This window comes from Sorex fumeus, unplaced genomic scaffold (assembly GCF_029834395.1).
Source record: "Sorex fumeus unplaced genomic scaffold, SorFum_2.1 ptg000026l, whole genome shotgun sequence".
NCBI lineage: Eukaryota > Metazoa > Chordata > Mammalia > Eulipotyphla > Soricidae > Sorex > Sorex fumeus.
In genome coordinates, this window is record NW_026606083.1 from 17,992,934 (window position 1) to 18,017,634 (window position 24,701).

General features: G+C 38.9%; 1 protein-coding gene and 1 non-coding gene across 2 annotated transcripts in view; one reads left to right on the forward strand and one right to left on the reverse strand.

Annotated features, from left to right (window-relative positions):
- Window positions 1–24,701, reverse strand: part of DNAJC1 (DnaJ heat shock protein family (Hsp40) member C1) — a 146,600-nt gene that overhangs the window by 93,087 nt on the left and 28,812 nt on the right. The gene's annotated exons all lie outside the window — the stretch shown is intronic.
- LOC130024102 (U6 spliceosomal RNA) lies at window positions 2,974–3,080 on the forward strand. The gene has a single exon (XR_008792549.1). It is a non-coding gene; the product is annotated as a U6 spliceosomal RNA (small nuclear RNA).

Here is a 24,701-nt window from a genome sequence, read left to right on the forward strand (position 1 = left end):
GTACACAGTGTGCATTTCCCACCACCAATGTTCCCAGTTTCCTCTCTCTCCCGTTCTCCCACCAGCCCACCTCTTTTGGGCATTATGGTTTGCAATACAGATACTGAGACATCATCATGTTTGTTCCGTTGCGTACTTTCAAGCTTGCAGTCCTTATCAGGAGTGGTCATTTCCAACTACCATTTTCATAGTGGTTCCTTCTCTATCCCAACTGCCTTCTCCTACAGCACTTGGGGCAGGCTTCCAACTGTGGACCAATCATCCTGGCCATTGAGAAAACTGTATCTTATACATTACTTTGGTAGTTTTGACACTCAAATGAGTCCCTTACAGAAATGGAATTAATGCAACAAAAATAAATAAAGTCTTGACATTTTAGCAACCTCTTTTTCAAAGAAAAGCAAACAAAAAATATTGAGTGCAAATTAAACAAAACTTTCCTCCAACCAGCTTTATTTCACAGGATTATGTGTTTTTTCTCCCTTTTCTATTCTGCATAAAACAAAACAGGAAAGAAACCTCATTTGTAGAATTCTAAAAGATAAAACTATATGGCATGATAACAGAATGATTTATTCTTCTTCTTTGCTCTGTGGTTAATTTAGGACTGTAACCAGAGAGAAGATATGCTATAATTTCTCTTCCCTGTTGCAAGATAGTCTAATTTCTATGATTCAGGAAGCAAATAGGCAATCAATAAAAGCAAATTGATATCAGAGTATATATTTTCATACTGAATGTCTTTTCTATGCATTTCTGCAGCTTTTGAAGCCACAAATTTCAGAAGACTTGTTTCTTCAAGGGGATTTTATATTGCAATAGATGCTGCTTACAAATTAGAAGTATCTAATATTTATCTCTAAAAAAATAAGTATTTTCCTTTAGTATATTTGTCACACTTGACTTGTTGACCAAAATTTCCATCAATTTATCTGTAATGATTTTAAGTCCATCTTTGCAAAGATCACAAGAGGGTGGAAAAAGGGAGATGAACGCTAATAAATTCTAAATTCCATTTCATCTATGGTTCAGAGAATTGGTACATGGCCTGAATGGGGTGGGAAGGTTATGGCAGTAGTGAAATAGAAAATAGGCAGGAAAGATGGAGGAAAGTGCCTTTTATAAGAGAATAGAATTTCACTAAGCATTTGATGTGATCTGGGAAGACAGGTAAAGACTAGCAGATGCGAAAGCTGTCTGAGATGGGAGCAGTTAGTGATGCCAGGCTTCCTGAAAGGGGAGAATAAGATAAGGGGAAAAAAGCACTACAATGAACAGCATAAGAGCTCAATTATAAGATCTTACAAAGGTGATGAATGAAATGGCCACCAAAGAATACCGAGCATGTATTATCAATATGTGCATATTTATTTATACTCATATAATGAATAGTGCTTATATAGTACTTTAATACAATCTTCAATATAGTTGGTTCTGGGAGATATCCTAAAGAGATTATGAAATTGTTAAATAGTATGGTTATGGCCTACCTAGTTAACATAAATGAACATACAATAGCCCCCCCAAAGCAAAATTAGTTTAATTTTATTTATAGCTTACTTAAAAAGCATCCAATCATCTAAATTCAATGATCTGAAGTAAAAATAGCAGAATAAGGACCACACAGTAGAAACGACCCAATCAGAAGTTTAGTTTGAACAGTATTTTTGTGGGTTGGGGAAACGGCCCAAAGAACTGGGGCATATCACTAGATTATCATGAGGTAAGACTACATGACATGGAGAGTTAGGCCAAGAACAACTGTAGCACAGCACAAACACGACCATCCTGTTATTCATTGATTGCCTCGAGCAGGCCCCAGTAATGTCTCCTTCGTCCTAGTCCTGAGATTTTTAAAAAAGTGCCATATTCAAGGCTCTTTCAGAGTTAGGAGAATGAGACCCATCATTGTTACTGGTATTTGGTATATTGGGTACACCACAGGGAGTTTGCCAGACTCTGCCATGTGGGCAGGTTACATTCGGTAGCCTGCCAGTTTGTTATATATATATAACAAACTGCCAGTTTGTCACACTTGACTTGATATATATATATATATATATATATAAATATATATTCAGCCAACCTATTTCTGAAATTGATCATCATACAAAGTATGTTATCACATAAAAATATGTAACATAAATAACATTACATAAATATGTAACTTAATACAAAGCATTTTTCATTCCTTCTCTCAATAGAGAAGCCCAGAGGCTTAAGGGTCCAAACCTGGCCAGTTCTTCAAGCCCACAGTATTCCTGGAAGATGTATCTCCTTCTGCTTTTTCCACTCAGAGAAACTCTTGGTTCTCTCTTAAACACAGATTCCTCTCTTTCTCTCTGCACATGTCCTTCCAAGTAAATATCATTCAATCAAAATTCAGTGTTCTGAAGTAAACATTACTTGCTGCAAAGCCACCCCACACACTCAACCCCAGCAAAATATCTTGCTACGCACATGCCAAAAAAAAAAAAAAAAACCAAGAGAAGAAGAAAAGAAAAAAGATGCTAGCCTATTTTATATTAGAAAGCAATCAGTGAAATATGGGCATTTTATTTAAATTTTTTTGAGATTCTGTGCCTTACAATACTATTAAAAATAGTTTATCATGCACATAACTCCAACACACACCCATTACCATTGAGCCCACATCCCTCCCTGAAGGAGCCCCACCCCCCACAACAGCCTCCCACGCCCAACTCAGTAGTGGACCAGTTTTCCTGTCCTGCCTATGGACCTTTGTTGCAATGATGCTGAGTATCTTGTGCACTCTGCCCATTGTATTCCCTCTCTGGCCCTCAGAAGTCTTTGCAACAATCACACCAATGAGCGTGGCCAACCCAGTTTTGATCCCTGATATGGCTTATTACCTCATTAGCATCACAAGGAGTAAGCCCTAAGAATAGCCAGGTATGGCTCCAAAATAAAACAAAACAAAAATAATCGTGACTACTTAAAATACAAAGAGAAGTGCTTGCTTCAGCAGCACATATACTAAAATTGGAGCAATACAGAGAAGATTAGCATGGCCCCTGCGCAAGGATGACATGCAAATTTGTGAAGCGTTCCATATGTTTTTCCGTTTGTTTTCCTTTTTGAAGACCAAAAGCAATTAAAATTCACCACAAATGAAAAAAAATACAAAGAGAAAACAAATAAGGTTTCTAAGAAATACAAGGTCTGGAGAGATAATACAAAGAGGGTGGAGCACTTCCTTGCCTAGGCTTAGGGTACCAAATGCAGCACAAGGGGTCAAACCTGGGTCAGCTGCTTGCAAGGGAAGCAACTCACCAGCTATACTATCTTTGTCTGCATAAGGTATGATAAAAATAACATACACATATTACTATTATGCTCTTAAAAAACGTAATTCATTCTATGTTTTATATATACTTTGTCTCACATGCTAGGGCTTTATTATTCAACTAGTCTTTACTATAAGCCTTGAATTCATATGAAAAGATTCTATTTTTGATAACAAATTATTTTCAAGTATCAATGAATTTGGAGATTCTGTAATACTGTTATTTTTGCAGACTACTACACTGGTATCTGGATGCAAATACATTTTTTAAAATAAATCAAGACTACTTCACTTAAAAGAGCATTGATATAAAATTTATATGTAAAAGTGAATTAAAATAACCTTTATTATAAAACATACACTACAGTAATTAAATTAATATGACCTTTCACTTAGTGGTATTTACCTTCATAAAAATGAAAGGCTACGGACTAATTTCTGAGAGTTTCTTCATCAATATACTTTGTCCTTTAGTTTTAAAAGTCCTGGGTGCTGAGGAGATAGCTCAAAAGTGCAGGAGTGTGTGCTTTGCACACTCAAGGCCCTAAGTTCAACCCCCAGAACCACATGTCTCCCACCCTCTCAATCCTGAGTATAGTCCTATAGGTTCAAAGTACCAAGAGAAGACTTTTATTTAAATGAATGAATGAAAAAAGAGTTATGGTGTAACTAAAGAAGTGGCCACGCTTTTTTTTCCTAAAAATGTACTTTTCAGAGAAAGGGGATTCATGCATTGGTGGGGAACACTTAAAAGAAAGCATTTATGTAGTACAACTTCATACAAAGACCTCTTTCAAACAAATCAAGATTTTAGAAGCAGTTTTGTTTTTTATTCTGCTTGATGATATAAAATAAATTAAAGCATAAATTATTTTACTATATATAATTTTAAGAGGAACCCAGGTGTGCGGGACCCAGGGCTTAGATCTCCAAACCTGCTCAGATTGGGACTAGGGCCTCCTCCAATCCTCCATCTTCCAGTATGTAGGCGTTACACCCACCAACTGCCCCGGCGCCATGTAATCCTATTAATGGCCAAGACCCAGAGTCTATAGCGTGACCTTTTATTATCTAGTTCTTACTCTGGAGAACCTGGCAGGCTACCAAAAGTATCCTGCCCACATGGCAGAGTCTGGAAAACTCCCCGTGGTGTATTCAATATGCCAAAAACCAGTAACAATGATGGGTCTCATTCTCCTGACCCTGAAAGAGCCTCGAATGTGGCACTTCTTAAAATCTCCGGGCTAGGACGAAGGAGATATTACTAGGGCCTGCTCGAGGCAATGGGTGAACAACAGGATGACAGTGATAGTGAATTTTAAGAAGTTAAATATTTTTAAAATAAAGAATTTTTAAATGTTAGAATGAAAGATATAAATATTTTCACTGAAACAAAATAACATGAAAACCAAATTGCTTTAAGCAATCCAATAATGGTTCAAAATCAAAACTTGAACAGACTAGAAAGATATACCATATTCAAACTTGTAGCACTGTAGCACTGCCCTCCCGCTGTTCATCAATTTGCTTGAGCGGGCACCAGTAACGTCTCCATTGTGAGACTTGTTACTGTTCTTTGGCATATCGAATACGTCACGGTAGCTTGCCAGGCTTTGGTGTGCAGCGGGATACTCTCCGTATCTTGCTGGGCTCTCCGAGAGGGACAAAGGAATCAAACTTGTACATAATTCAAACTTGTACATAATAAATAGAATGCTGAGCTGTCCAGATATATTAAAAACTGTCAATCTGTAGTATTCAGTCGATATTGATAATAAGAGCTAAGTCAAAGTCTTTTATTTTTATTAATAGAATGTTTTTAACAAAAAAAATTGGTTTTGGTTTTTGAGCCATAGTGGTAATAATGCTTTAGGGGTTATTCCTGGTGGGACTCAGAGGACCCTATCTTGGGAATGAAAACTGGGCCTCCTGCATGCAAAGCATGCACTGCAACCCACTGATCTATCTCTGTAGCCTGTAAAAAGGTATTTTTATTAAGCCCTATAGCAACTGCTACAGATTTTATTGCCTATTCTACTTTAAATACACAGTTTAATAAAAAGCATGTCAAGTAGACTATACTGTTTTGTTTTGCTTTTTAGTTTTTGGGCCACACCTGGTGGGCTTGGGGACATAATTTGGTGCTGGGGATCAAACCCAAGTTGTCTGCATGCAAGGTAAGCACCTTACTCGCTGTATTGTCTCTTCAGCATGCACATTTCAGTAAATTTGACTTAAAAAGCAGTTTACAGGGGCCAGGACATGTCTCAAAGGGCCAGAAGGTATGCTTCCAGCACAGGAGCCCCGAGCAAACTAAAACCAGTAGTGACCTCCAAGTACTACTGGATGTGGCTCAAAAGCAGACCTTCTACCCAAATGAAAATTTTTGTTAAAAGAGAAAATGTGTCAGCCCTTTCTATTTGATAGCATTAGTTTTTGTTGTATGAAAACTGATAAAATTGCAATGATGTTTACAGTATAAGAGTGAGAATGATTATAAAACCCCAATATTCAGTATTAGTCAACAGAAATACTACATTGTGGTATTGGTACTACCAGAAAGATTTTAAAAAAAAGCTAACTAAACTTTTATGTATTTATTTGTATTGAATCACCATGCGATACACAATTACAAAGGTGTTCATGATAGGTTTCAGTCGTACAATGTTCCAACACCCATTTTTGGTCACACCCAGCAGTGCTCAGGGCTTCCTGCTGGGAATCACTCAGGGATCACTCCTGGTGTGCTTTCAGGACTATATGGGGTATGAGGGATCGAAAGCTGGTCAGCCACGTGCAAGGCAAATGCCCTACCTGCTGTACTATTAGTCTGGCCCCAGCTAAATAAGCTTTAAATATTGAGACAATATTATATAACGATATGCTGGTAAAAAAGGAAAAAATACAACTAAGTAACCTCAGTTTAAAATAGAAGAATTTTTCCTCCACCAAATTCAAGACCGCTTTTAACTTGCCTTTAGCAAATAGCAGTGCATGCTTTATTCTTTTTTTCCTTGAATAAAGTTTGATATGTAAAATTAACTGATTACATATACTAGTTTATTAACAGGGCAAGGGCTTCCGAGAAACAGCAACTGCTTCAGATTCCCTTTGTCAAGATATTCCAAGTTGCAATTTAAGCTGATACTTAATCAAAACTATTTCAACTGAATTAATTTTATTCGTAACTACTATTAGTGAGCTACTATTTATAGGTATTTATGACAATATAACGATTCTTTTGCTTGAAAATTTTCTATCCTTGAGAAAAAGACTATCTTTCAAGTTTATTTCATCACACAACTGAGCTAATTCAATGCAATTACACTTGGTTTAAAACATATTAATAATAAAGGAGATGCTTGAAAAATTATTAGTCATTTTTAAAATGTGTTCTCTTCTAATAGAACTCTAAAATGTAATCAGATAGAGAAAAAGCAGCACAAGCCTTTTTGGGAAACTGTCACGACAGAAGTGAAGAGCAAGCAAATGACACAGCAAATTTAGCGACTTTGTATATGACCAGCAATAAATGTGTACCACGGTTGTTTGTTGAAAAATAAAACCAATCACGCTATCATTTGAATGTAACTATCAAACCTAACTTTTGTTTCAATTTATTAAGAATTTTTTTTGAAGAAAATTAAGTGAAATTACTACAAACCATTTCTCTTGCTTCTTATATGTATTCTCTTTCAATACAAAATTATTTCTTATCTGTATCAAACTAAATATTACCTGTTTCTCTCTAATACTTTGGGTGCTAAAAATGCCTACTGTAAACTAATAACGAACTTATTAAAATGTTTAATAAGATAAAAATTAAGATTGGTAACAACATTCTAGGTAGAAATGAAAGAAACTTACTCTTCATGTTTTATTATTTTCGAATACAGAAATATTGAAACCTACTTTTGAGTTCTACATAGAATATTGAGATAAATATGTTTTTTTAACCTAAAAATGATGTAATCTCCATATATTATTATGAGTTCCTTATTTGAATATGGAAGGAAAGCACTTCTGATGAGGATAACACTTATCACAAAAGAATATGTATGTTTTTTCAAAGAATACTTAACATAAAAAACTCAGTTTTAAGTGGGGAACTAAATTGGAAAAACATACATATGTGTGTTATCTCAAGAACTGAAATGCTGAATGACAAAATAGGTGTGATTACTAACTATACAGAAGATCATATTTAACTGTGGTCAATATTTTAAGCACTTGAACTATTTCCCTATTGTCTTTTAATAACTTGTTAAATAGCAAGCTCATTCTAACACTAGTTAGGAATATTTCACTAACAACTTCAACACACTTTTTCAACACATATCACAATGTAATAGGGTTTAAGATACTTAAACCATTTTTTGCCCCAAATTATTGGTAGGCATAATGAACTGATTTTCACATTTTGATACTCATCTTTAATATTATTAAAAAAATTCTCCTGTTTCCAATATATTATGTAAAACAATATAAAGTATTGTTACTGATAGAAATGGCATAGTGTTTTGCCTTGGAAAGTACTGAAGCTCCATCTAGAGGCTTTCCCCCTATTACTGTCACTTGCAATATCAGTAATATCACCTAGAAATGTAATATTAAAATGTCAGAGATTTCTTTTGTATCTACCCTTCTGTTAATTCATAATGAGCTCATGTCCTAACCTTAGGGCAGCTCTAGCTTCATCACTGCCATCAAGTGGTAAAAGACGAAAACTGAATTTACAAAAAAAAAAAAAGTGGGTGTGGTGGGGTGGGGGTGGGGGAAGGATTTAAGAAAGCACAGACGAAAAGAAATGTGCGTATTCTGTACACTTAAAAATCATCTTCTTAAGGTTCAAGAAGTGAGTTGTGTTCTTTCCTTCCTGTGCCATTCATTTTAGTCTAAGAATGAAGAAAATAAATCTGTCATTTAGTATCTAGAAAATGGCACAATACATTGTTGGAAATCTCAAAGTTTTTCTGGGTGTTCTTATATTTGCAAGCTATATGATACTTTGAATTAATGATTACTTAATGATTCAAGAGCTCAAAATCAAATCATGATAGGAATAGCAGTTAGGGATAGAAGAACAAAAATTACTTAAGATTAATGAATTCTATAGCATATTAGGATACATAGCATATATTATAATTATATAGTATACTAATAAATTTATCGTATATTTAAAAGAAATAAAACCAAGATGTGAATAATTATTTTTAATTACCTATAAAAATAATCTAGATTTCAATGAACTGAACCCTGTCATTGTATGCTCAAAATTCTATATCATAACATCCCACAAAAATGTCTTAAGAAGCCAATTTTTTAATGATGATAAGCATTAAGAAAAAAAGAAGGAAAAATTCCAATGAGGAAACAAGTCAATGTTTCAAATCAAAATTATTTAATCTCCTTTTTTTTCTTTTTAAGGAACATACTTTCTGAATTACGTTACAGAAGAAACTGAACTCTGAGGAAATGGCAAATGAACTTATATCTCAATTCAAAGGATGCTGCTCCATAGGTGAATGAGGTTGTACCTCATGACATAATTTTCAAACATGAATTTCAAAAATAATTTGATTATAAAATAATATGTAGAAAAATAATGAGATCTTATAATCATGTTTAGAAGCACCTCCCCACCAATTGCTAAAATACACATTAATAAGTCATTCCTGGAGTTGAGTTAGTACAATAGGTAAGGTGCTCCATATGGTCCCCTGAGACTCTCCAGCAATTATTCCTGAGCTCACAGCCAGGAATAAACTTTGGTATATGTACCATATATGTGTATATATGTATGTGTATGTTAAGAATTTTGGAACATTCTGGTTTAATTCTTTGATTAGATATTTTTTTAACCTCATAAATTTGTTAATAAATTGAAGAAGTGGAGTTTTTTTAGCTTTGGTTTCAAGAATAAAAACTCAAATTAACAATAACAAAAGAGCAGCAGTCAAGATTTACAACATTTCAACCATGTTCCACACATGTTCTAAATGTTCTTGCATAGTAAGTAGTCTGAACAATCCTATAAGAAGGCACTACTAAATACCTGTGATATACTTTAATAGGTGACATCTGTATTTTGCAAATTATACTTAAATAATAATGTAAACAGACCAGAAAGAAATTAAATTCTTTCTGTTTCTTCGATCACTCTACAGTTTTAATACTTTCATGGACATTATTTTTAGTGTGCAATGATGTTTTTGTAAATTTGTAGATTTCTGAAATGTCAATACAATCTAGTTTTAGAACAGTTCCAGTAGTCCAAATAGATTTCTACTGCCTACCTCGACAGATTTCCCTTTCTGGATATTTCATATAAATGGAAGGGATAGTATTTTTTTTTACATATTCAAGTGAAAAAGCTATCAGAAAATAAAAATTATATAAAGATTCCTGCTGCTGATGTTTTTTCTAAAAGTTTTGAACATGGTTTGCTCACCTGGTAATGACAACAAACTTAACTAACCCTTTACTTCTTTCTCTTCTGCCCTCCTTTTCTTCTTTACTTTCTGACAATTTTCACTCTTACACTGTTAAGTAAATATCATTCTCCACAAAATGGTCCTTTCTTCTTACACTGACTCCATCACATATTCTTAGTTTAATGAAAAAAAAAAGAAAGAAAAAAAGAAAGGAAGAAAGGAAAAGAAAAAAAAAAAAGAAAGACCCAATAGTCATATCCTTTAGATGTCTGAGTTTCTCTTAAATGTGGAACACATTTTATGTAAAAAAAATTTTAGGCTCTATTTTTTTCTACAGCATTAACATTTAGTTTTAGCTGTACAATGCTACTACAGCATACATACCAGCAGTATACCAATGTCCCTCTAACACTATCCCTACGTCCCTCCTTAGCCCCTCACTCCCTCCTTGGGAGGCAAACTAGGTTCTCTTGAAGGAATCTCAGTATTTGTTTTCACTGGACACTGTCTGTTCCCTTGCTTTATTTATTACTCAACATTTGATGAAATCACCTGGTGCTTGTTCTCCCTCTGATTCACTTTACTTAACATGAATAACATCCTCCAGTTCTACCAAAGCCTAATATAAAAATTTCATCTTTTATTATAGTGGAATAGTATTTCATTGTGTGTATATACTACAACTTCTTTATTCACCCATCTGTTGTTGGGCTCTTGGGTTGTTTCCAGATCTTGGTCATTAGAGTTAAGCAACTATGGGTGTACATATATCTTTTTGAGTTGATATTCTTGGGACAGATGCCAAAGAGTCCAATTATTGGATCATATGGTAGCTCAATTTTCAGCGTTGGCAGGGGGCTCCTCGGTGGTGCGTGGGAGGCAGTGTGGCAGCAGGGATTGAACCAAGGGCCCTGTGTCAGCCAGACATATGCTTCAGTCAGCCCTTTGAGCTATCTCCCCAAACCTATTTTCAATTTTTTGAGAAGCCTCCATACTGTTTGGAAAACATTTTAAAAACTGATGCAGCGGGGCTGAGAGACAGTGGGGGGGGGGGGGGGGCGGGGAAGAATACACACACAGAAGAGGGAATATATTTTAAGTTATATTTGATAAGGGATAAAGACCTAGAACATACTAAGATCTCTATATCCTATAAACAAAAAAAATTCTATTTTTTATGGTACAGAACTCAAACAATTCTCAAACAAGATATATAAATGGCCTTTAAATATGTGAAAAGATGCTCAATGCCGCCAGTTATCAAGAAAATGCAAGTCAAAAAATCACACAATCGATTCCATTTTACTACTACTAGAATAAATATGATTTTGTTTTGTTTTATATTGGGGTCACACCCAATTGTGCTAAGAGCTTCCTCCTGGTTTTGCACTCTGGGATCATTCTGGTAGGCTTGTGTGACCATATGGAGTTCCAGAGATCAAACCTGGGTCAGAAACACACAAGACAAGTAAGTGTCTTACACATGGCACTATCTCTCCAGCCCATAGAATTGCGATTTTTTAAAAATAGAAAATACTAGTTGAAGAGTTTGTAGAGAAATTGAAACTTTGCATATTTCTGGTGGAATGTTAAATAATACAGCCATTCAGTATAACAGTTCATCAAAAAAAGTTGATCATTGGAGTGAGAAGCAGTACAGAAGATCAGGGCTTGCCTTGTACGCGGCAGACCTCATGCATGGTTTGATTTCTAGCCTCCTATCCGTGTACTGCATATGGTCTCCAAGCAACAATGTCATGGGGTTACTCCTGAGCCCAGAGTCAGGAATAGCCCCTAAGCCTCACGAGGTGTGGTCCAAAACACAACCACCAAGAAGGAAAAAAAAAAGTTAATCACCAAATTATATCATGCAATTCTATTCAGAATATACACAAAAATAATTGAAAGCATGGTCTACAGCATTTGTATATCAATGTCCATAGTCAAAAGCTAAAAGACAGAAATAATCCAAATTCCTGTATATACCATAAAATACAGTGTATTCATGCAATGGACTACTATTAACTCATAAATAGCAATGCTGTATCATGGAAGAAGTTCTGAAACATTCTAAGTAAGTAAGTAAGTCAGTCAGTCAGTCAGTCAAAGGACACTTTGTCTGATTCCATTTGTAAGAGGTACCCAGAATAGGCAAAGTCATAGAGAAAGAAACTGGTTAGAAGTTACCAGAGACTGGAGAGAGGGAGAATAGGAAATCACTACTAAATGGGTACAGAATTTCAGTTTGGGTTGATTTGGAACTTTTGGAAATGGCTGGCAGCTGAGTCATGCAACATCATGATATACTCCCAAACCCCACCCGCCACAAAAATGTTAATTTTTTATACCTATTTTACCCTACTTTTAAAAGCCTACAATCAAACTGAAAGTCTCTGAAGTTCTAAAAATGGCCTAGCATGTCACCAAGATTTGATAACTCATTATTCTCTCTCTTATCTCATCTCTAAACCATTTTTCCTCTGATTTTTCCACACTCTGCTCCTTTGGTGTTTTATACACACACACACACACACACACACACACACACACACACACACACACACACACACACCACAGTCCTGCTCAAAACCTTGGCATTTGCTAAACCTTTGGCCTGAAACAGTTTCCCCATTTATCTTCATGGATCACACCCTCATTCTCTGGTACAGTATGATCCCCCTACAGGGAAGGCTCTCTGACTACCCTACCCAAGACTGCAAATCCCTCCAAACACTTCTCTGCTTTGCTTCTTTCCATAACATCATAACCAGCTGCTAGAATATGTAGTTCTATAGTTCACATATTTATTGTCTTTCTCTTCCACAAAAATAAAAAAACATTAAAAAACCAAAAGTTGCCTAATGCTATATTTCTAAAATAGTGCAAGGCCAGGATATAGCTCTGGTGTGTAGTGGTAGAGACAGGCTTTTCTTATGTGAAGCTTACGCTAACCCAGAAATTTAATAAATAAGTGCCAGTACTTAGCAGTCAATTATTCTAATCAAAATATAAGACTATATATTTATATATAATATTTTATATAGACTAATATAAGATCAATGAAGATTTGCCATTCCTCCCCATCCCCACTTCAATGCTTTTTCTTGTAACTCCTCAGCAATTTAATTAAGTTAACTAGTATAGCAATGTAGCACTGTCCTCCAGTTGTTCGATTTACTCTAGTGGGCACCAGTAATGTCTCCATTGTGAGACTGGTTGTTACTGTTTTGGGCATTCGCCATGGGGAGCTTGCTAGGGTCTGCTGTGCAGGCAGGATACTCTCGGTAGCTTGCTGAGCTCTCCAAGAAGGATGCAGGAATCCTACCCGAGTCGGCCATGTGCAAGGCAAAAATCCTACACGCTGTGCTATTGCTCCAGCCCGAGTTAACTAGTATAAAGCAGAAAATCTCTCCTTACTTGACACTTTTGTGTGTATGTGTGTGTGTATATGTGCTTTTTGGGTCACACCTGGTTTTGCACAGGGGTTACTCCTGGCTCACACACTCAGGAATTATTCCTGGCGGTGCTCAGGGGATTATATGGGATGCTGGGAATAGAACCAGGATCAGCCGTGTGTGAGGCTAACGCCCTACCAGCTGTGCTATCGCTCCAGCTCTTACTTCATACTTAATTAACCCTTTCCCAGGAATGTGTAGAGTACAAATTTTACACTAAAATCTATTCTATCTGAGCTCCCCAACTTTTTTTGTTTTTGGCAGAACTATGTTTACTTCAGCTTTTGTATACCCACACCCAATTTTTACAGCCTGTCTCAAAAACAGCCTCATTGAAGGTATAACTTCCAAACACTGATAGCATATGACTCAATTAACTTCCAATAAATTTATCCAGTTCTGAAATCTTTATCAAAATCAATTTTAAAATACTTTTACAGCCTCAAAATTTTCTTCATGCCCATTTGCAATGAATCTCCACTCTCATTTCCTACTGAAAGCAAGCGCTGACTTACTTTACCAGAAGATTCACATACACGGACTCATCCCATGTGCAGACTTACATTATATGACTTCATTCACTTAGCATAATGTTTTGAGATTCATCCCTATAGCATGTATCCGTTATTATTGTTATTTCTTTTTCTGAAAAACTGAGGACTTTGTTGTGTTGTCCCACTATGATCCTGGTTTATCTTCAATCTCTTCTGCCCCAGTTCTGGAATCAGTTCTTTAATTTACTCACTTAATTTTTGATCACTTGATCACTTGACATCCTGTTACTCATTGATTTGCATGAGTGGGCGCTAGTAACGTCTCCATTCATCCCTGTCGCATGCTAGTGTAGCCCAATCGCGCCTGCTTATTCTAGGAACACAAAGAACCTCAAACTGATCGTTCAGGGTCTTGACGAAGAAGCTGACCATCTTCTAGGTAGGCAGCCATACTATACTTTTGATGTCCCGTGGAACCAGTCAGTAACAGCTCTAGTCCAGTGGTCATCTCCAAATCTCATTACATGTCCAGCCCATCTGATTTTCGATGCCTTGGCAAAAGAGACAGCGTCCCTGATTCTTGAGCATTGACGAAGGTCGGAAGTCCAGATTCTTTCTCTCATTTGAGTGAAGTGTGATACTCCAAGCATAGCTCTTTCAATTCCTCTTTGAGAGACCCAAATAATGTTCTCATCCTGTTTTCGTAGGACCCAGGTCTCTAAGGTGTATGTTAATGCAGGAAGAACAGTGGAACCGAACAGATGTGCCTGGAGCCGGAGGTTCTTCGCCCTCTTAGCTATTTCTTCAACACTCTTGAAAGCGTTCCAAGCTGCCCTCTTCCTCCTACGCAACTCAGGTGCCAGGTCATTCATCATGTTGACTTCTCGACCTAGGTACACATAACTGTTGCATTCGAAGATGGTCATTTCATTGAGAGCGAATGGAGAGTCAGGAACAAGGCTGTTTCTCATAAACATTGTCTTCGTAAGATTCAGCTGCAGTCCGACCTTTCCATACTCATGGTCAAACTCGGCCAGCATTTGTGCCACTTGGCTAATGTTTGGTGTTATTAGAACAATGTCATCAGCAAAGCGGAGGTGGTGTAGTTGCCGACCATCTATCTTCACTCCCATTCCTTCCCATTCCAGTCGTTGCATGACATTCTCAAGGGTGGCACTGAAGAGTTTCGGTGAAATGGTATCACCCTGCCGAACCCCTCTCTTGACATGGATGAGCACTTATTTGTAGAATGGTGAGATCCTGGTAGTGAATCCATAATACAGCTATGGAGGATCCTGATGTATTGAGTTTGAACGCCCTGATTGGCCAGGGTTTCGATGACTTCAATGACTGCTTCCGTCTCAACAGAATCAAAGGCCTTCTTTAAATCAATGAACGTTAAGCAGAGCGACATCTTGAACTCCCGAGAAACCTAAATGAGCTTGGTTATTGTGTGGATATGGTTGATTGTACTGAATCCTTTGCGGAACCTGGCTTGCTTGCATGGTTGTCCTTCATCTAGTGTACTGCCAATCCTATTCAGGATGACTCGAGTGAACAGCTTGTAGACGACAGACAACAGGCAGATCGGGCGATAGCTGCCAATGTTGTGGATGTCTCTCTTCTTGTACAGTAGTGCAGTCCTGCTGGTTTTCCATTGGGATGGAACCTTGCATTCAGACAGGTAGTGTGTGAAGAGCCGAGCCAGTGTATTGAAGAGATTGATGGCAGGTTCTTCAGGTGTTCAGTTCTGACTTTCTGGGCCAGGTGCTGTTCATTTCTTTACCAAAATGAACCATTTCGCCCTCTCTTCTCTGGAAAGAAGGATGGCGGCCGCATGGGAGCCTTGTGCACAGCAGGTATGAGCCGGGGGTGTGGGGGCGACTAAAACCTCATGGGAAGGGGGGCGTTCCGGTCTGTCCTTCACGCCCTACCGAGGTCACCAGTTGCCCCCCACGAGCGGCTCTCCAGCATGGCCACAGCCCCAGAAGCACAAGGACTTAATGCAGAACCCAGCAGCTTGGAGCAGAAAAGTGAAAGGACTATGCGTTAATCCAGGCCATGAAGTCTGCCGGAGGGGAAAGGGTGTTGCCCCATTTGCCCTCTCCTCTCTGGAAAGAAAGATGGCGGCCACATGGGAGCCTTGTGGACAGCAGGTATGGGCTGGGGGTGTGGAGGTGACTAGAACCTCATGGGAAGGGGGGCGTTCCGGTCCGTCCTTCACACCCTACCGAGGTCACCGGTTGCCCCCCACGAGCGGCTCTCCAGCACGGCCACAGCCCCAGAAGCACAAGGACTTAATGCAGAACCCAGCAGCTTGGAGCAGAAAAGTGAAAGGACTATGCGTTAATCCAGGCAATCATTTCTGCCCAGAGGGGAAAGGATGTTGCTCCCTTCCGCCCTCCTCCCTCTGGAAAGAAAGATGACGGCCACATGGGAGCCTTGTGGACAGCAGGTATGAGCCGGGGGTGTGGGGGCGACTAAAACCTCATGGGTCGGGGGGCGTTCCGGTCCGTCCTTCACGCCCTACCGAGGTCACCAGTCGCCCCCTGTGAGCGGCTCTCCAGCACAGCCACGGCCCCAGAAGCACAAGGACTTAATGCAGAACCCAGCAGCTTGGAGCAGAAAAGTGAACGGACTATGCGTTGATCCAGGCCATCAAGTCTGCCGGAGGGGAAAGGGTGTTGCCCCATTCGCCCTCTCCTCTCTGGAAAGAAAGATGGCGGCCACATGGGAGCCTTGTGGACAGCAGGTATGAGCCGGGCGACTAAAACCTCATGGGAAGGGGGGCGTTTCGGTCCGCCCTTCACGCCCTACTGAGGCCACCAGTTGCCCCCACGAGCGGCTCTCCAGCACGGCCACGACTCCAGAACACAGAAACCAATTTCTTAACTATCTGACTTTCAGTAGAAATACTTCCAGGGTCAATAGGTAAAATAGCAGAAATCCAAAACCAACATTTAATTCTTGAACCCAGCTGTAGAAAGCAAATCACTTCACAATGCTTTTTCAGCATGTCTGATTTGGGGGGGGGTAAACTCTAAATAATAGTGGTGAATCTTTTATTGAAACAATGAATCTAATCAAAGCAGATAGAGTGTTAAAACTAGAATTCATCTGCCTCACAGGGACGGGGAGGGGTGGGGGGTGGGGTTTTATTGGGGTTCTTCATGGTAAAAAATAAGTATTGGTAAAGGGAAATGTGTTTGATATTTGCATGACTGAGACCTAAACCTGAAAGCTTTGTAACCTTTCCCACAGTGATTCAATAAATAATTAAAAAAAAAAAGAACCATTTCTTTACTTAAATGGCGTGTCAGATTTTGGAAGGGAGTACATTGGGAACGATATATCTATCCTGCGGAATTTGCTATGTGGGCAGGCGGACGTGCCTATCAAAGAGATCTGAGTAGAAGTCATGGATAATCTTCTCCATTGGTCTTCTGGAAGATGTGATAGATCAGGACGTCGGAGGGCAGTCATCTTAGTCTTCTAGTTGGCGAAGGACAGGTGGGCGTTGCAAATGCTTCTGCCGCATCTGCCAGCACTGCTGCTCTTCTCTCTTTGATGTCTTCCTTTATCGCTTCTCTGCACTGCTTTGCGAGGTCGGACGTTCGCTTGCGGTTGCCTGAGACTTGCACCAAGCCATGTTGGCGAATAAGCTCAAGAGTTTTTGAAGACAGGCATTTTTTTTGTGGCCATCTCTCTCTTGGCATTTCTTGCACAATCATGGATGTGCTAAACCAATCGATCATATTCCTCATCAATGTTGTCAACAACAGCATCTTCCCATATTGCCGCAATGGTGCCAAAGAGCTCCCCGTTGGTGGTCATTCTGGGAGTTCTCTTCTTAAACTTTGCAGCCCTTTCTCCCTGCGCCGTGAAGCAGAATTCTGCACGAAGGAGACAGTGGTCCAATCCCATTTGGAATTTTGGGACAACAGCAACATTGGTCAGGCAAAACCGTCGATTGAATATGATATGGTCAATTTCGTTGTGGAACAGTCCACCAGGAGACTCCCATGTCCAACGTTTAGATTCAGCCTTCTGGAACTGTGAGTTACCATGGATCGTCTTGGTCGACATGAACTCATAGTCTCTCACCCTGTTCGTTCCATTCTAGGCCATGGGTCCCGATGTGGCTGATCTTCTCGGTCCTATCTTGGCATTAAAATCACCGACAATAATCTTGTAGAAGGTGTGGTCTTCTTTACAGAACTTCTCCAGCTCATTTAGAACTGATTCAGGTCGTTAGGCATTGAATGAATCAATGCTCATGGCCAAGTTCGTGTTGACTAGGACACCAACACCACTGACAGTCTTTTGTTGCATGTTCCAAGGAGCAGTTCTTCTCCAGTGTCAGAAATGGTATGACGTGATTGATGCCTTCTTGTCTCAGTCAGACCAATGATGTCGTACTTGATCTTTTGCGCTTGTACCATCAGGTCCTCGATGGATGCATTCAATGCCAGCGTATGTGCTTTGAAAGTACAGTCATTTTTGTCTTTCTTCATTTTGGCAGCCTAGTTCGGCCTTGAGATTTTATCAGCCTCTCCTTCATCCTTCTTAATGCTGCCGTATTGGTTGCTTTCAGGGTCAGGGGAATGAGACTCATTGTATTTACTAAATTTTTATTTCAACTTAATTTTTTCATATATAGAATCTTAACTGATCCTTCAAAAATTCTATTTGATTACTTTTTAAAGGATATTAATTAGGATATAGGCTAAGGCCCTATAACAAAAGTCTAAAACTACAATGGTTTAAAGAAGAAAATTGCTTCTCATGTAATAGTCTAGAAATAAGAAGTACATAGCTTGAGGGTCAGCTCAACACATACTTCAATCTTTGTGTCCAAATTCTAATTCACATTTTCACCAACTACTATTGAACAAAAAGGGGAGCGAGGCAATGAGAACATAAGCATCTCTTCTTAAGACACAGAAGCATCAAACATGACTGCCATTGATAACTCAGTGTCTAAACCTTAGCCCTGGTCACACCAGTTTCCAAAGGAAGATAATACTTGTGGTATCAAGAGTGGCAGCCATCAGCCAAATACTCACTCATATCCAAGGAAATCTTTATGGACAACTAGCATGACAGACTTTTGTGTCAATCAGAAAACATTTTCATTTAATTCCTCACTTGAGGTTTTATTCTATATAAACAACTTAGGACCTCAAACTTGTATAGGCAGACTTATGGCTACAAAATCTCAGAAGAGAAGTTTCTGTCCCTCCACAGAGCACCTGAAGAATGTTTATTTTTATGTCATCTGAGTGATGTAATTAATCCCTCCCCCAATATTTCATTCCGTTTTTTAATTGTTCCAAATGAGGGAGTCATTTAGAATCCTCCAATTCCACTACAGTCCTATATACTGCCCACTCTTTCAAACTACTCAAGATTCTTTGAATTACTGCAGATCAAAAAACAAAACTCAGGTTAAAAAATAAGTCAACAGGGCCAGAAGCAATAGTACAGTGGGCAGGGCACTTGAGTCACATGTAGCAGAATGGGACTGAGCCCTTGGTACACTATATGTTCCCCCAAGCCCCACCAGGAGCGATTCTTGAGAGCAGAGCCATGGAGTACCATTGGATGCCGCTCCCCAAAACAAAACAACAGTAACAAAAACAAACACACAAAGTCGACAGTTCCAAGATTCTATTCTAACAGATACAAATCTGTCATTTCAAAATCTCCAGCCTTGGGGTATACCTAGAGGTATGGGAGAGACTGGGGACACTCCTAGCTGGCCAGGTGGTTAGGTGCTTACTTGGGAGGGATGCTAAGGAAGGGATGAGGATGCAGTGCTCTAGCTCCCAGCAGGACTTGGGGCTAAGGTCACACTGGGTCACCACAGTCACAGTGGGCAGTGCCTTAGGGAACCACAAGGTGCAGGGACTAAAAACTCAGAACCTCAGGAATTCTGCATGTGTACAAGCCAATTATCTTCCACGTAAAATAATTAGTGACCTTCAAGAACAACAGAAATCATTTAACATCAAGCATCTAAGGTTATCCATTATATACCATACAACATTTTAATTATAAATGTATATTTGACTAATTCTATGCTGAATTTCAATGAAATTTAATTTGAATTTTTTCTAGAATTTTCACAAAGCCATCTGCTCCTAAATTTGTCTGTTATCTCCCTTTCTTCAGGTACGTATTTTCAACATAAAAATACATAAAATACACCAGAAGCTCAATGAAAATCTTTCTCTCTCTCATATTTTGTCCACACCCAGCAGTGCTCTCTCTCTAATTTTTTTTTTATTTTTCAAATTTTATTTTTTTTTATAAAGTTGTTCACAATATTCGGTTACATTTAATTTTTGAACACAAGTCCCATCACCATTGCCTACCTTTATTTTTATTTATAATTAAAAAATTTTAAAAAATTTTAATGAATCACCGTGAGCTACAGTTACAGACTTACAAACTTTCATGCTCACATTTCAGTCATACAATGATGGAGTACCATCCCTCCACTAGTGTCCATTCTCCACTACCAATGTTCCCAGTGGCCCTTCCACCCACGCCCATCCCTCCTCTCTAATTTTTGGTCGACACCCAGCAGTGCCACTCAGAGCTTACTCCTGGATCTGCACTCAGGAAGGAATTACTCTTGGCAGTGCTGGGGGACCATAGGGGATTGCTGGGGGTGGAACCCAGGGTTGGCTGCGTGCAAGGGAAATGTCCTACCCACTGTGTGACCTATCAAGCCTCCAAAGTACAGTTTCTTTCCCTTCTTTCCCTTCCTTCCTTCCTTCCTTCCTTCCTTCCTTCCTTCCTTCCTTCTTTCCTTCTTTCTTCCCTCCCTCCCTCCCTCCCTCCCTCCCTCCCTCCCTTTTTCTTCTTTCCTTCTCTCTCTTTCTCTCTTTCTTCCTTTCTTCTTTTCTTTCTTTCCTTTCTTGTACTCAGGGCTTACTTACTCCTAGCTCTGTACTCAGGGATCACTTGTGGTGGGCTGCACTATCACTCTGGTCCCAATAAAAGTACATTTTCATAAAAACTAAGATAAAGCAATAGCTAATACTTTTAAAGCAGCCTATTTACATACATCATTATACTGAAACATCACAATGACCCAATATGGTAAAGATTATCTCACGGAAGAAAGAATTTATGCTTTTACACAAGATCATACAATTAGTACGTATTAAAGCAACCTACTCTGAGCTCTTAACCACTCTGCTTTCAAATGAACATTCCCCAAACCTCAGGGCACATCTTAGAGTTGTTGACATATTACAATTGCTGTTTTAGTAATAATAAGTGACATTAATAAAGCAGCTGTCATTTGAGGGCTCAAGCCTCTAAAGCACTAGTACCTACGCCTAAATAACTGAGGTTGGAAGAAATCCTAGAAATAATTTTTTCCCACTATTGGCATATGTAACAGTGCTCAAGGGGTCTGGGGCCCCTCACAGATACTCTCAGCAACATGAGGCAGTTTGGTGCTGGGAGGAGGTGGGGAGGGGGTGAGGTGCCAGGGATTAAACTCCAGGTCTTACACACATCTCACATGCAAGGCACACACTTCACCACTAGCATTACCTCCCTGGTCCAGACACTGGGACTCTCCTAAGAATTAAGTATTAAGTATTAAAATATTAAGAGGAAATCTGATGTATTTAGAAACATTTCTAACCTGTGCAATAAAAACTAAGTTAGCCCCACATAATTGCAAAGCTGGCTTAAGATTTCAGAACGAATTTTGCTTCTTTTTAGAAACATTGCACAGAGAAAAATTCCACAGGGAAACTAAGCATTGATGACTAAGACAAAAACAACCCCAAAAAGTTAGATTCTGGATGTACAGAACTTTAGCAATCCCCAAACTATTTTTTTCGTATACATACTTCATTCTTAGGTATGTGCAAGAGTTATAAATAGTAGTCAATCTCTTACTATCTATACAGTTCTTTTTTTTTTTCTTTTTGGGTCACACCCGGTGATGCACAGGGGTTATTCCTGGCTCATGCACTCAGGAATTACCCCTGGCGGTACTCCGGGGACCATATAGGATGTTGGGAATCGAAACTGGGTCAGCCTCGTGCAAGACAAAGGGCCTACCAGCTGTGCTATCGCTCCAGCCCTATATAGTTATTTTGATAAATATGAAAACTCTAAAGTGGCAAAGAAAGTTTGACATTACATTTTTCTATAAAGCAGTAAACAAAATAATGGTGTAGCATGCGCTAACAGCAGAAGCAGTATTTACTATATAATTCACAATAGTAAACCTTAAAATTGAGCTTTGGGCATAATGTGAATGATATTACTTCCTCCAGACCCATCTTCTGACCAAGAGCTTATGTAGGATGAAAATGTGATGACCGAGACATAACATTGGTATTTTCCCATTTTTTTCTAGTTGACATAGTGTTTTTCTGCTGAGTTTCTATTTGTTCAGTTCCTGGCTTTTTCTGTCAACCCATATGAATTTGCAAGGCTAGGGTAAGAGCTAAAAATATTATAGGCATTTGTTTCTCTTTAAATTATCATTGCTACCATGAAAAGTTTAAAATTTCACTGATTCTATATTAGCATTTCTCACTAACACTTCAGTTCTGCTATACTTTCTTTTTTGGGAAGATACTACAGAGGCAAAGAAAAAATAATTAAAATTTACAGATATAACTGTACTAATAAATTATTAACTTTTTAATTGTTAAATAAATGTGGAATTATTAAAAAACTACAAATTAGGCAATTTTTTTTCTGGCCCTCCATATTTTGTTAATCTGAAAGTCAAATATTCTTTTTTTTTTTAAACACCATGAGGTACAGTTGTAGATTTACAATTTTTTGTGCTTGGGTTTCGATTATACAATGATCAAATACCCATCCCTCCACCAGTGCCCATTTTCCACCACCATGGATAATATCCCTCCCACCCCTATCCCTCCCAACCCAGCCTGCCTCTATGGCAGGGCGATCCCTTGTGTTCTCTCTCTCCTTTTGGGTGTTGTGGTCTGCAAAAGAGGCCTTGAGTGGCAAACATGTTCAGTCCATAGTCTACTTTCAACATGCGTCTTCCCTCCTGGGAGGATCCTCCAAACATCCTTTATTTGGTGCTCCCTTCTCTATCTGAGCTGCCCTTTCCCCTAGAATGCCCGGCTGGCCTCTAAACTATGGAGTAATCCTCCTGGTGCTAATCTCAGCTATTCTTGGGTAAAGGTAAAGGTAAAGGCCCTCCCGTTGATCGTCGATTTGCTCGAGCGGGCCCAGTAACGTCTCCATTGGAGACTTTGTTGTTACTGTGTCTGGCATATCAAATACTCTCGGTAGCTTGCCGGGCTCTCCGAGAGGGGCGGAGGAATCGAACTCGGGTCGGCCATGTTAGCCGCTTGTAAGGCGAACGCCCTACCCGCTGTGCTATTGCTCCAGCCCATTCTTGGGTATTAATCTCATATTTTGTTACTTTATATTCTCCAGATGAATGCAATCTTTCTATGTCTATCCCTCTCTTTCTGACTCATTTTGCTTAGCATGATATTTTCCATGTTGTACCACTTGTACATAAATTTCATGACTTCATCTTTTCTAACAGCTACATAGTACTCCATTGTGTAGATGTACCAAAGTTTCTTTAACCAGTCATCTGTTCTTGGGCATTCAGGTGAAAGTCAAATATTCTTAAAAAAAAAAAAAGTCTCCTTTCCTCTTATGCTAAGTTGTTCAAAGAAGGACAATAGAAAAAAACTTCAAAAAAAAGGTGACATTTTCTCAACAGGCATTAAAATATAAGTTGCTTTTATTGTTTTGTTTTGTTTTTTGCTTTTTGGGTCACACCCAGTGATGCACAGGGGTTACTCCTGGCTCTGTACTCAGGAGTTACTCCTGGCGGTGCTCAGGGGACCATATGGGATGCTGAGAATCGAACCCGGGTCAGCCGCGTGCAAGGCAAATGCCCTACCCGATGTGCTATCTCTCCAGCCCCCATAAGTTGCTTTTAAAAAGGAAAATTTGTAATGATTAATTGCTGTATGATTCTAATCTATGTAAGAAAGGAAATTCAAATCACTTAATAAAATATGGGCTGGAGCGATAGCACAGCGGGTAGGGCATTCGCCTTACAAGCGGCCAACATGGCTGACCCGAGTTCGATTCCTCCGCCCCTCTCGGAGAGCCCGGCAAGCTTTACCTTTTAATAAAATATAGTATAATGCCTAACCTCATTTACATATTGTAGCAAACAATATGAAATAAATTTGTTATATGCCTGCCAAGGGGGCAGGCAAGGGGATGGCAGAAACCCTGGTGTTGCAACCTTGTCACGGTCAGTCAGTCATGGTCCTCCCGTTGTTCAATGATTTGCTCGAGCGGGCCCAGTAACGTCTCCATTGGAGACTTTGTTGTTACTGTGTCTGGCATATCGAATACATCACGGGTAGCTTGCCAGGCTCTGCTGTGTGGGCGAGATACTCTCAGTAGCTTGCCGGGCTCTCTGAGAAGGGTGGAGGAATCGAACTCGGGTCGGCCATGTTGGCTGCATGCAAGGCAAATGTCCTACCGCTGTGCTATCGCTCCAGCCCTTGTTTGCCTGAAACAAATCTATTTATGAACAGCTTTGTAAATCAGTGTCTTAATTAAAAAAACAATTAATTAAAAAATAAATGAAAAGGAAAATTGTAGAAATAGCACTGGAATAAGAATGCAAATATAAACAGGAAATTGTTAAGTACAAGATGGGTAAATAAATATTTTTAAATAAGGAATTTTAAGTTTATCAGAAGAAAGTACTTGCAATCCTATTCAAATACATCTTCCTCCTTCCATAATGAAAATTTCCCTTGTAGATCTTGGCAGACTCCTCCTCTTTCAGCATCTATCTAAAGTTAATAGACCAAGGATATATTTCAAACATGGACCACAAATAAATACAGATTTGATTTGATTGTGCTGTGTTATTTAACAAAAATATTTCTTAACCAATCTTTTCAGGTACAGTTAGTATAGCTACTGGTTTTGCAAAGAGGAAAAAAAACAT